The sequence below is a fragment of the Pyxicephalus adspersus genome, chromosome 2, assembly GCF_032062135.1.
Source record: "Pyxicephalus adspersus chromosome 2, UCB_Pads_2.0, whole genome shotgun sequence".
Lineage (NCBI taxonomy): Eukaryota > Metazoa > Chordata > Amphibia > Anura > Pyxicephalidae > Pyxicephalus > Pyxicephalus adspersus.
In genome coordinates, this window is record NC_092859.1 from 117,758,650 (window position 1) to 117,771,582 (window position 12,933).

Sequence of the window (12,933 nt, forward strand, 5' to 3'; positions counted from 1 at the left end):
GAGTGGAGGAAAGAAGGTTTCTTCCACACCAAAACCAGCCTAACATGTAAAAATGTCCCGGTGTTTGTAGTCCTCTTCTTTACAAACAATCCTCAGTTGTTCTGGCCGATGCCCATGATCCTAGGCTGTCAGTAACACCCCCATCACCAGTATCCAGAGCTAAGAGCTCTCAGAAAGAAAACACCCAGAGGATGGCAAGAAAGTGACAAACACACAAAAAAAAAATTTTTGGTTTTGAAAACTGTGCAAAATTGTGTCTGTTTTTTTGCTATTTGTGATGCTGAAGGGAGATTCACCTTGTCTGTGTCCTGCTGACCATTTTAAAAGGGACTAAAAGTTAAGAGTTTTTACAGGAGCCAAGATAGAGGAAAGATCTTCTAATAAGGACACTTGCTGCACTGAAAGCTAAGGGGACTTTGCTTTAAGAATCACTTCACTTTAGCTTATTCTGTCTACAAGGCGTTTCTTCCTAATGAGAAATTTTGTAAAATGCCTTCAAATAGACTTTAGATTTCATTGCATGCCACAAAGGTTGTTGGTATAACTGTAAATCAGATTCATTACATATGGTAGCTTTGAAGCTGCTTAGCACTCCTGTTAACCTATCAGCAGGAGTTCCAAAATCAGCACCAATGTACAGGAGCATGGGGATAGATTTTCCACTTTTGTCAACAAAGCCAAAAACATTATTCCACTGTCTCTGGTCTCCCTATTCCTCACCTTTTTATGACTTCAAGAATTGTGCATACTACACTGGGGACTTTACAAATGTTATGACAACTGGAGTTTTCAATATTTTTATTCAAGTTTATATAAATAAAAGAAATAGAATAGGTATTTCTCATCTCTGGGGTAATAAGTTAACAGATATACATCAAAAGATAGCAACAGGAGGTTGTCTTTTGGATCATTCTGATCAAATAGAAAGAAGGGTGGAGAGGTAGGTTGAAGGGACAAATAGGGAATAATATCATCCCTCGGTTGTGGGGTTTTATATTCTCCTTTTATAACTAACAGAATATAAATGGATTTATAGTGGGAAAGGGATAATTTATTCAATTATTCCAAACCTTCTGGAATTTAGAGTGCAAGTTGTTAAGGGTACTGAATGGTTTTTTATTTACAAGAAATCCATTCATGTGGCTTTTGACTTCTTCGAGCTTCTAGTTCGGACCGCTGAAGTTTTATTATGAGTAAAGTAAAAATGTGAAGATTTAAAAACGTAACAAGTACCGGTATGAGAATTTCACTGGTCTGATTAATTCGACTTCCAGCAGAGGTTGTGCTGCATTATTACAACTATCAGCTATTTTAAACTTGCAGGATGACAAAAGTGCACTTACCCTTGGAAAAACTTGTAGTTTGCAATTCTGATACAAGAACATGGTCTATACTCTGGCAGTTGAGAATGTACAGAAGGCCACAGGGGCATAAACAAGTGATCAGTGTTATGCCAATAATGCAAGAAAACTTCAACATCCCTGCAGATTACTGTGCCACCTCATTAAGCCCAGACTTCTGAGAGTAGACCTATTGATGATTTGTTCCTTCTGCTCTCTGCCTTTTATAAACTAGGCTAAAGAGTTAGCAATCCAACTCCCTCTGCTTAGAAATATATGAAGGACATAATTTCATAAATGTAAATGTACATTTAACAATATTTAACACAAAGTACATTATAAAAGTCTTGCACCCTGTTGGCCAATAGTACAAAAACATTGGCGTTTCAATTATCCTTTTATTGAGTAAGTTATAAGGGATACAAGAGTGTTGAACCAATTTTTTTTTTCTCAGGCATTCTACAATAACGAAGGAAGGAACCCAATGTTCCTTGGGCCAATAAAGCATATTTATAGTGCCATATCAAAGCAGATGTTCAGGAAGTGTTTTATAATAACACATCCAACTTCATAATCAAAGTCATCAGCCCAGAGCAGAGTATGCCTGCTTGAAATGTTTCTTTACAATATGTATGTCTTCTATTGTACAGCACCTAGGAATAAGAGGTGATGACTTTGCAAGTGTCAGCAATGTAACCGTGACAAACTATGCAAAAGCAGATTAGAAAGACAACTCAACACGACACTTCCACAACTGTGACTGCAAATTAGATGTTCAAGACATAGGATACTGAAGACAAAAAAATACTTATGTGCTATAAACAGTAACATAAAAAAAGTAACTTTTATATTGTAACCATCCTAAGCTGTTTTTTGCAGGAGTACATTTCTTTATTGTTATTATTATTAAACAGGATTTATATAGCACCAACATATTATGCAGCACTGTACATTAAATAGGGGTTGCAAATGACAGACTAATACAGACAGTGACACAGAAGGAGAGGACCCTGGCCTGAAGAGCTTACAATCCAGGAGGTGGGGGAAGTAACAAACAATAGGAGGGGAGATATTAGGTTCCTATGTCTTCCTCTCGAAAAGCCTCACTCTACAATGTACTAAAGCTCTGAAATACTTAGTTCACACTGCTAGCAATCCACTGATGTCAAGCTGGCATGTCCCAGTTTATTACAGTAAAAAGAAGATCAGACCATAAACAAATTTTCTTCAAAAATACTAGTCTCTATATGTCGGGTTAAATACTATACTGCACCTAAGAGGAAACAGAGGGATTTGATTAGAGTCCATAAACTTAAGAGAAGGCCTAAACAATGCCATTACCTTGGCACCCATGGGGTCTCCGCACATAGACTCACCAAGCTTCAAAAGGTTAAAGGTTATCTAAACAAGCCTAGCGCTGTGCAAAGTCCATGACTGTACTGGCCTGAGCAAGGCTGTGCACATCTGGACACCACACTGAACACCTAATTGATATATTCATAAAGGTATGCTAGGGGTAAGCTGGGATCCAGCAGTGCCATGTGCAGAAAGGGGATCATAAATCAACGATAAATCAGCAGCAATGGGGCACTAGGTAAGCACTCAGAATAAACAGTACATTGTATTAATGGTGCTGGATGATTATTATTACACATAAACTGTATTTATATTGCCCTAACATTTTACACAGCACTGTACATTAAATAGGGGTTGTAAAAGACAGATACAAACAAACAATGACACAGGAGGAGGAGAGGACCCTGTCCCAAAGAGCTTACAATCTAAAGAGACCTACAAACGTCATGTCCACTTTTTGTAAACTCAAGTTTTCCGAGACAATAATACCTGGTAAACCTGCCATAAAGGTCCTGATTCAGGCACTACCTATTACAGTATGACAGTGTTCTGTCCCCCTGCAACATGGACTTTGGGGAGAGATTACCAGTAAAATAATTGCTCATCTTTTAGATTGTAAGCTCTTTTGAGGCGGGTCCTATCCTTCTCTTGTGTCATTGTTTGTATATATTTGTACTTTGCAACCCCTATTTAATGTAGAGACCTCTGTAATATGTTGTTACTTTATAAACGCATTTTATTATTAATAATAATAAATGTATTGTCCACAGCTGTCACAAACTTAAAACCCACCCAGAGTAAAACCGCTGCCACCAGAACACACACACAGACAAAAAGTAATTGCAAGGAGGCTACTGAGATAGTAAAGATAATCATTTTCTTAAAATGGCAACTATTCATGAATAAATTTCATCTAGGTAAAATTTACATCTACAGTGTTCTCTCCAGCCCCTTTTAGCAGGGCGTACTACCCGGCACATTTCAGTAAGCACCCGGCTGTTTTGGGTGGTTACTAAACAGTTGGGTCACAATACAGGGGGTGCCACCCGCCTACAATTTCTTCCCACCCAGCTTAAAATAATTTCTGGGTTGAGCACTGATCTATGTTAAATGACCCTACGAGGGAGATAATAAACTTCACAGATTTTTCTCTTCTCAGGAGGCCCATAGAGAGAGACTACTAGTGAGACAAATGGCCGGATAGCATCACTGAGCAGGATTTTCCAGTAATGAGCGTAATTTATTATTTTTTTTTTAGGAATTAAGTAAGACTTCAGATATCTATGTCTATAAGACACAAAACCAGGCCACTTCTTCCATTATCATCATTCCAATACTTCCTTTCCACCCATTACAGGAGACCTCCACCACCATCTGTAGTTATTCCATGTAAGGTATGACCGTCATTTCGTCCACATTATCATAACGAAGTACTACAAACATCTGTTATTATACTGCAAGAATAATGAATCATCTGTAGTTCCACTTTATTCAAACCACCATTAAACAACCGGTAAGTTTCCTGAAAGAACGAGAAGCAGATTATGGGATAGAACATTTACAAGGAGAAATGGCTCCAGTGTATGAATGTTTCTAACGACTTACCTAGGGTTCTTGGCAACCCAGGTGACAGTAACCATACCGAGTATCATCCATGATCCACAGATCGCCAACCTGGCCCCCTAAATTCAGCAGAAGAAGAGTGTGGCCCCGCAGACCTCTGCCCAGCAACTGAGGGAAATTTGGAATGCAGCCACTGGGGGATTTGTAAATTCTTAGTACATAGCAGGCAGCTGTGTGTAAATGGAGAAGTGGCCGGAGACATGCCGCCTGTGATCACAGCCAATGCACAGAACAGTTTTGAGCAGAATGCACAGAGATTCTAATTAAATGAATGCAAAGATGAAATCCACATCCAATTATTGCTACAGCCTGCTTGTTACACCTCTGATGAGATGACAAATGGCAGCTAATGAAGGAGACATTGTACATAGGTAGGTGCCTCCATACACCCCAATATTCCACACATCTTATACACATTGCTGGACCAGCCCATGTGACCAGCCCCATACATCCCTATCCTCTACCACACATTGCAAGCCTGCTGCACATTCCTGCACACCTACCACCAGTGCAACTTCCAGCAGAATGCCGCACCTACCACTGCCCCTCACACACACACTTACCCGGCCGAATCCCCTGCCGGACCCCGGGTCACTCCCTCTCCATCCCCTGCTGCTGCTTCTCCGCCCGAAGCGCTGCCCGACCCCCGGTCCACAAGCTGCGCATGCGCAGTAGATGAGGAGGTGGGGGAGAGCACGATGGTCATAGCACACAGCTACATCATTGGCGGGTACTGGGGGTCTCACTGGTACGGTTCGGAGCGCCATCTTGTGGCTGGCATGAGTTATGCAGTGATTTATTTTGGACATGCAAATAGGAGAATGACAATATTTTTTATTATTATTATGCTATTTGTAATCAACAGGATTTATATAGCGCAAACATATTACGCAGCGCTGTACATTACATAGGGGTTGCAAATGACAGACGAATACAGACAGTGACACAAGGGGGAGGAGAGGACCCTGCCCCGAAGAGCTTACAATCTATTTTTAATACAAAGATGGAGAACAACTTTATACAAGACACAATAAGTCACTGTTTGTTTTATTACCCCTGGCATTTTAATAGGTTGGAGATAGCAAATGGACGTCATTTTTTTTTCATATATGGTGCACAAATTGATCAAAAAAGTCCACATGTACAACCCTGAAGATACAATACCTGCCATTTATGGAAAGTGTATGCAATGTATAGCACAGCTTACAGAATACAATGGTTAGCAAAGTGTAATGTGCATGTAATGTGAGTACAGAACTATGTAATACACAGTACATGTATCTGTCATAGTGCCCTTTATATTGTTGTACAATGGGAGAAAATAATGCCTGGCATCTGGGGGAGAAAAACAATCTCTGGTGTCAGAGGAAGGAATACATAAACATATAAATAATAAATAAAAATATATATAATAAATAATAATAGATTGCAAGCTCTTCCATTGTGTTTCCTTCTACTTTAATAGAATATATATATATATATATATATATATATATATATATATATATATATTTTTTTTTTGTGGATTAGCTTTAAAAGCTCCTCTTGCAGATAGGTACTTCAGGCATTTGTTTCAATTTCAAGCCATTCTGTACACTTTTATTGACAAAAACTACAACACAAACAATCCACGGTTTTTCCTTGGAGGGAAAGGTGCCTTTTTATCAAGGGCCAGGTGCTCCTTAGCCGTCTTAAATTTCTGGCCTGGAAAAAGGGAGGAGTGCCTTGTCCACCCATTCCTTCCAGGATACTCCAGGCCTGGATCCCATGTATAGGGCTGCAATGCAAATAATATTAATGACAACAATACCAACCCTATCAAGGGCCTGCAATTGCTGTGAGGGGTGTGGGGTGGCAGTAATGGCAGGGATTGTGATGAGGCATGGAAGTGTGGAACCTGAAGCAGCTGAGACAGGGACCCTGATTTATGAAAGCTCTCCAAGGCTGGAGAGAATACACGTTCATCAGTGAAGCTGGGTGATCCTGCAAACCTGGAATGGATCTAGTCCACGATTCAAAACATTTGCTAGCAAATAGCACATTACTTTTAAAAATCCATTCCATGTTTCCTGGATCACCCAACTTCACTTCTGAAAGAGTATTCTCCTCTCCAGCCTTGGAGAACTAAATGATGATGGGGGCGTGGGGCACACTGGCACAACTGTGTAAAAAAAAAAGGGTAGGTATATCAACATTATAGAGGTGCTTTGATGGGGCAGTGTAGTTTCCACATATATTTGCAAATGTTTACAACAAAACTTTTTATTGTATATAGTTGAAACAGTGTGAGTTTTCTTCTTTTTGCATGCTGGCTAATAAGTGTGCAGAGAACCTCGTATTGCTTGTTTGTGAAAAGACCTCTTCACGTCCACCGTGCCTGGGAAGCTAGCAACAGATTGTTTTGAGAGGTTACCATTTTTTGTTTTGATTTGCCGTAGTTAGTATGGGGATAGCAGCAAATTACATAAGGGGAGGCAGAATCTTGTACAGAAAGCAGGACATGGTTGTGATACAGCAGGATTTCACTATCATTGCAGGACAATCCTGCCAAATCTGGGATGATTTTGGAGCATGGCACCACCTTACATACATATACATAAACATAAGTCTGCACATTACACATTAACATATAAACAATCACACACACAGTCTTCACATTACACACAAACATACACCCAAATAAGCATGCATCATTTATACAATCTACGTCTTCCCTCCTCTATATTTCCAGCAAGCCATAGATGAAGTAGGGGAAGCGCTCTCTGTCCTGCGGTGTCCTCAAGTGTGCACAGAGAGGAAGGTGGACGGAGCCTGGAATTGTGCTGTGTTTTGCTCTTCTGCCACTGCTGAAACCCCAGATACAGGTAGTTCCCAAGTTAAATATGAGACAGGGACTGTAGGTTTGTTCTTGAGATGAATTTGTATGTCAGAAGAGGTACATTATTTAATAAATACAATTCCGACAGATGTTTGTCTCAACATATTATTAGGCAGTGTGGTGTCAGTTACTGTATAAATTCCTCACTGTGAGTTTATCACAAACAAAAACAAAGCAAAAAAAACTTTATGAAGCCTAGACATTCATTAACTTCTGGAGCAAGCTGTGCTTTGATATGCAAAAATAAACAACTGCAGACTTTGTCTTGGTCAAAAAAAAGGTACAAGAGGTTGCAGAAAGAGCTCACCCCCCTAAGATCACCCACAACCTCAGCTGTGTTTAGCAAAAGATTTCTTCTTCAAGTCATGCACACCACTTCCCTCCCCCCACCAAGCCTCTGTCCTGCACACGAGAGAATAGAGAAGCCCTATTTGTATCCAGGAGTCGTCCATATGTCGGATGTCCTTAACTCAGGGGAAGCTCCTGCAGGCACCTAAAATAGGAATATGGGGGGCCCTTGCAATTAGAGAAGCTCTTTATCATGACTGCATAGCACAGATATATTTGAGGCTGTGTAAAATAGGGTAATCCCATGTATTCTATATGAAACTTACTGCATGAGCCATGATAAGTATGTATTATCTTATCATATGTATTATCGGGCAGCACTCCGAGCCTTTGCAGCGCTAGGTCCTAGGTTCAAATCCCAGCCAGGACTATCTGCATGGAGTTTGCAGGTTCTCCCCATGTCTGCGTGGGTTTCCTCTGGTAATTTCTTAATTAGTCTGCAGTGGGATGATTAGACTGAACCAGCTTTCCAGTGCAATTCTGATGGCTTAGAAACATTGCATAGTCAAACACAGCTTCTATTTTTTTAGTAAAAACTGGCAATTGTTATAATCATTACCTTTGGGTATTCCAAGCCCACCAACACGGACAGGAATCTGTAACAGATAGTTTAGGTCATGAATTATTTTTATTCCCTGTATGATACTTTACAAAACCTGTGTCGCCAAGCTAAGCTACAAAAATGTTAGCAGAATATTATCATCCAGATATTATCATTCATGTGTCTGAATTAGCTCAGGACATTACTGGGAGCTTCTACTGTTTCTCTTCCACTTATTTGGGTAGCTTTTGGGCCTGAGGCTAATTTTGCAATGGTGTGTTTTGAATTATAAATTTGGTGTCATACAGTATAATGACAATCCCTAAGTCAGTCTGCCTGAGTTATTTTTTCAATCAACATCATATTCCATTCAAGTTCAAGAAACTTTTTTTCTGATCCAATTAAACTTTTCAATATATTTCTGTCTATAAAGGCTTTTATAGGATGTACAAGCCAGCACAAGAAACCCTAATGTGCTGTGATAGGTATTCTATCCATCTGATCGATTTTGGAAAGGTAAGTATATTTTACTATTGCCGGTATGCTTTTTGTAACTCTGTGCTGATAAAATCACAAGTACACAAATTAAAAGATGAATGAACAGCACACATGTCTAAAATAATACATTTTTTCCTTTAAAGTGTATGTACAGCCAACATTTTTTTTAGTTTTGGATAAAGGTTTAGAAGTCTTCCCAGGTTTTTACTCTATCCAGGTATTTATTAAAGCCCAACAGGAACATAGACCACATTCATCACAGTATCCACAATTAGTATAAGAAATTAAAAAAACAGAAACTGCCACAACCTCAGCTGGTGAGAATACCCAGAGCTTCTTGGTTATGGGGGTCATGCGACCTCATCCAATGTGACAATGCTCAGGTCACTATGTCTTAAGGAGTGACATCACTGCTCCCCAGCTGCAATGAGGGATGGAGTGGGGGGGGGGGGCTAAATCAGTAAAATTAAAGTGAAGGGTGGGCTGCCCTTTACACAAACACTGTCACCTTGTCAGTGACATGGGCAAGCTGACATTGTATTTTAACCAGATATATATTCTTTTTTCATCCTAAGGATAAGGCATCAAATGCTTTTGCAAAAGCCGGACATACAACATCAGTCATATTCCCCATCCAAATCTGTACTTGGCAAGTTCTAAAAAATTGATTATGTTAAGGATGCCTTCACTTTATAAACATTTAGAACTTCTAAGGATTTGATTCATTATACCAATCAACTTGTTTTTCAAGCTAAATTTCGGCAGCTATAAAAAGCAACATTTAATACAATTATTAGTATAGTTAATTATTAAATGTAATTTTAAGTGCATATATGTACTTAATAATATATCTTGGCACTTTTTATGCCTTGCACAATAAGACTGGGAGAGGGAAAGCACATGAGAGAATGTGATAAATTTGATAGCAAAATGTACAGAGGGGTATTTCTATTATTGTCCAGTCAATAGGGACAGAGAAAAGTGAAAGAATGTGACGGAGGATGCGTGTCAAGGTGCCATTTTCTGCTACTGCTAATCAGAGACAGAGAATAGTTACAAAAATGAAAGCGACAGTGCTTGCCAGAAAGTTATTTTCTGCTATATCAGGAAGAGAGAAGTTTAAATTTAAAGGGGACAGACAGTGCTTGCCAAGGTGTTGTTTTCTGCCCTTGTTAATCAGGGGCAGGGAAGTTTAAAAGGGCAGCCAATGCCCATTTATTGCTACTGTTAATCAGGGACAGAGAGGGCTACCATAAAAATAAACGGGGACAGACAGTGCTTTCCAATGTTTCATTTCTACTACTGCTAGACAGGTTTGGACATAATAGGAAAAGATAGAATTAAAAAAGCCAAGTATTTTTAGGTTTACACAAGCTTTTTCCCATTGTTGCTAATAAAATTCACCACTTTTGCTAATATTTTCATTGTTAACCAAGTAAAATCACAGTAGGTATTTACAGTTACACAGGACAATTTTTGTTCATTTTAACTAATACAATTTGCTTTATTTTTTTATACTGTGTGAGTGTTGACTTACAAACAGTGTGTTGGGTGTAAAATGTCATCATCGGGTTTAAATAAGACTGACAAGGGACGTAGGCCCCACAAAAAAACAGCTGCCACTAGTGGATCCTTGACTCAAACCAAACCTCTTGGGTCTAGATCCAGAATTTACCAAACCATGCAAAGCAGCAGATAGGAGGGCACCAGCAGCATTACTAGTGACGCAGAGAGAAAGAGGTCCTCAAAGCTAAACTTCAACCCTTGTGGACTTGCTGGCTCTTCATTATCTCAGTCACAGCAGGGAGATGAAGACAGCGAATGTGATACTTTTCCCTGGAGCCAGGGTACTTCTGCTTCCTATAAACTCAAAATCCTTCTCTCTGAGGGCAACAGTTCCCAATACCCTCTTCTGTTTTCTGACATTCATAATGTCTCTCAGGAAATTATAAAGTCATTTGTGTTTTGGAAAATAGAATGTAGACAGTCTTTGATTGCATATTATTTCACATACTCCTTGTTAAAGTCAGCCATTGATGATGATTATTATTATAAACCAGGATTTATATAGCGCCAACATATTACGCAGCGCTGTACATTAAATAGAGGTTGCAAATTACAGACGAATACAGACAGTGACACAGGAGGAGAGGACCCTGCCCCTGAAGAGCTTACAATATAGAAGATTATGTTGCTCCAAGGCAGGGGAATCGGGTATGGATGACAAGGACATTCAGGGGGAAAAAGAGAAAAGGTACTGTGCAGAAACGTTTTTAGTAAAAAAAAACAAAAGTTTGCAGGTCTTTGCCCAATGAAGTTGCAGATTATATGCGCATTTTTTATGTAAGCACATTGTAGTTTGCATTAAGCACATATTATACCTCTCATCCAGCACATGAGGGAGCATTATCTGTTTTTATGGTAGAAACAATCTACTCTACATTCCTTTTCATCCTCCATTCAGTTCTCAAAATGTTAAAAAATCAAATGTTGGTCCTGTTACCCCTGATGTTGCCACTGCTGCAGTTGCTGCCTTTGGGAGTCAGTAGTCATCAGAGCAGGAATTTTGTACTATAAATGTACAGACAAGGTTATTTTTTCTTTTCTCATGAGTCCTCTTGCCTCTTCTCCATTGCAGAATGTTTGACCAGGAATCAGACGTATGCTCTCAGCCATACCCTGGCACGCCCTTTAAACGCTCTCCTGACAAAGCTATCGGTGATACAGTCCCTATCGTACAAACTGAATAAATCCAGCTCCTTTAACGATCTCATGGAATGTGCTGAGCCCTGTTGGAAGATACCAAGCCGTCATAATTTTTTAAACCAAGCCGTTTCTGCATTTTATGAACATGTAGCTTACTTCTGTGAAATTTGCACTGTGTAGCCTGATCCATGTGACAGCAGATATCTAGAGCTGTGGTTATGGGCAGGGGCAGTCCTTTTCGGCCCATTAGGCAAATGTCTTATATGGCATTGGCATATCCACACAATGGGATCAGTTATAACCCAGTAGAGCAGTCGGCAGGATGATCTTATTCTGCTTTTTGACTACAAGAGTACCACACCCTGCTGACACGCTGTTCTACTCCTCAATACAGCATGTGTAAGCTTATGAATACTATGCAATTCTCTATCTAGTCAGTTTGGTGAGAGTCACACCATAAGGAAGTTGAAAAAACAAATTTTGCACTGGCTTTCCCCCTGCTACCTTCAGAATGGCTATGTGGTCACTGACACGGGGTAATTGTTACTGACAATTGGCCAAATACACCATCCAGGTGCGTTCTTGTTGACCATCAAGTGTTATGTTGTTGATAGTTTTCAGTGTGGCAGTGGGAATTATCTCTCCAAAATGGAATATGTTGTGTGCCACCAGTGTAGAGTGATTGGTGTTTATTATAATGAACCAGTCCTGGATTGGTGACCTGTTTCAGCCACCTGTTCCTGATGCCAAGAAATATTTGGCCTCCACAAACCACCCTATTCTCAACACCAAAGCAATCAGCTGCACATCAGACTGGTCCCATGGGGTCCAAGGTTCCTAAAAGTAACTGTTTCTAGTGATTTTCCACCATTAGAGCAAAGAGCACAGGCAAGTTTTCCCCAATTTGGCTTAAAAATTCTTTCTCAGCGCAGGAATAGGAAACTGAAAATTGATTCACATTGGCCTGATGCTTTCCATGGTTCCTAAAATGAGCTAAAGAAATCATCACTAGTGATTTTCACCAAAAATAAGCATTTGAAATCTTTAAAAAAAAAAAAAAAAAAATTAGAATTCTGATTCAGATTTTGACTATTCTGACCAGAACATTACTGTTTATTCTTTAGTATTTGTTCTTAAGTGCTATGTCATTCTGGTCATTTTTCCTGCAGCACCTTTATTTTCATGCCACTAGAGGGCACTGCCTAACACACATATGTTATCTGCTTCATGGTAGGCATCAGTTTGATAGATTATTACTCTAAATATACTAGAATAATATTACTTTTATATTCTTTTGTTAACAGCATTGAAATTAGGATGAGTGATACTGAGATTTGTTCTTTGTTCATACGATCAATTGACGAAAGTCCCTTCCTTGCCTACAGTTACAACAGTCAGAAAGAATTAATTCAAAAAAAAAAAAAAATGGTTACATTAACAAATGTTTACACTCCAAAGCTTAAAAAAAACCCCACTGGGACTTTTGGCCTTTTGTACGAAATTATTCAAACTATCAAAATAATTAATTTCATAATAATTATTTATAAAGGAAGATATTTCTTTGTACAAAATCCAAAAAAAATTAACAGTAGTTTATTTTTTTTTCTTTTGAATAAAAACAGTTTTTAAATATAGGCAGTCCC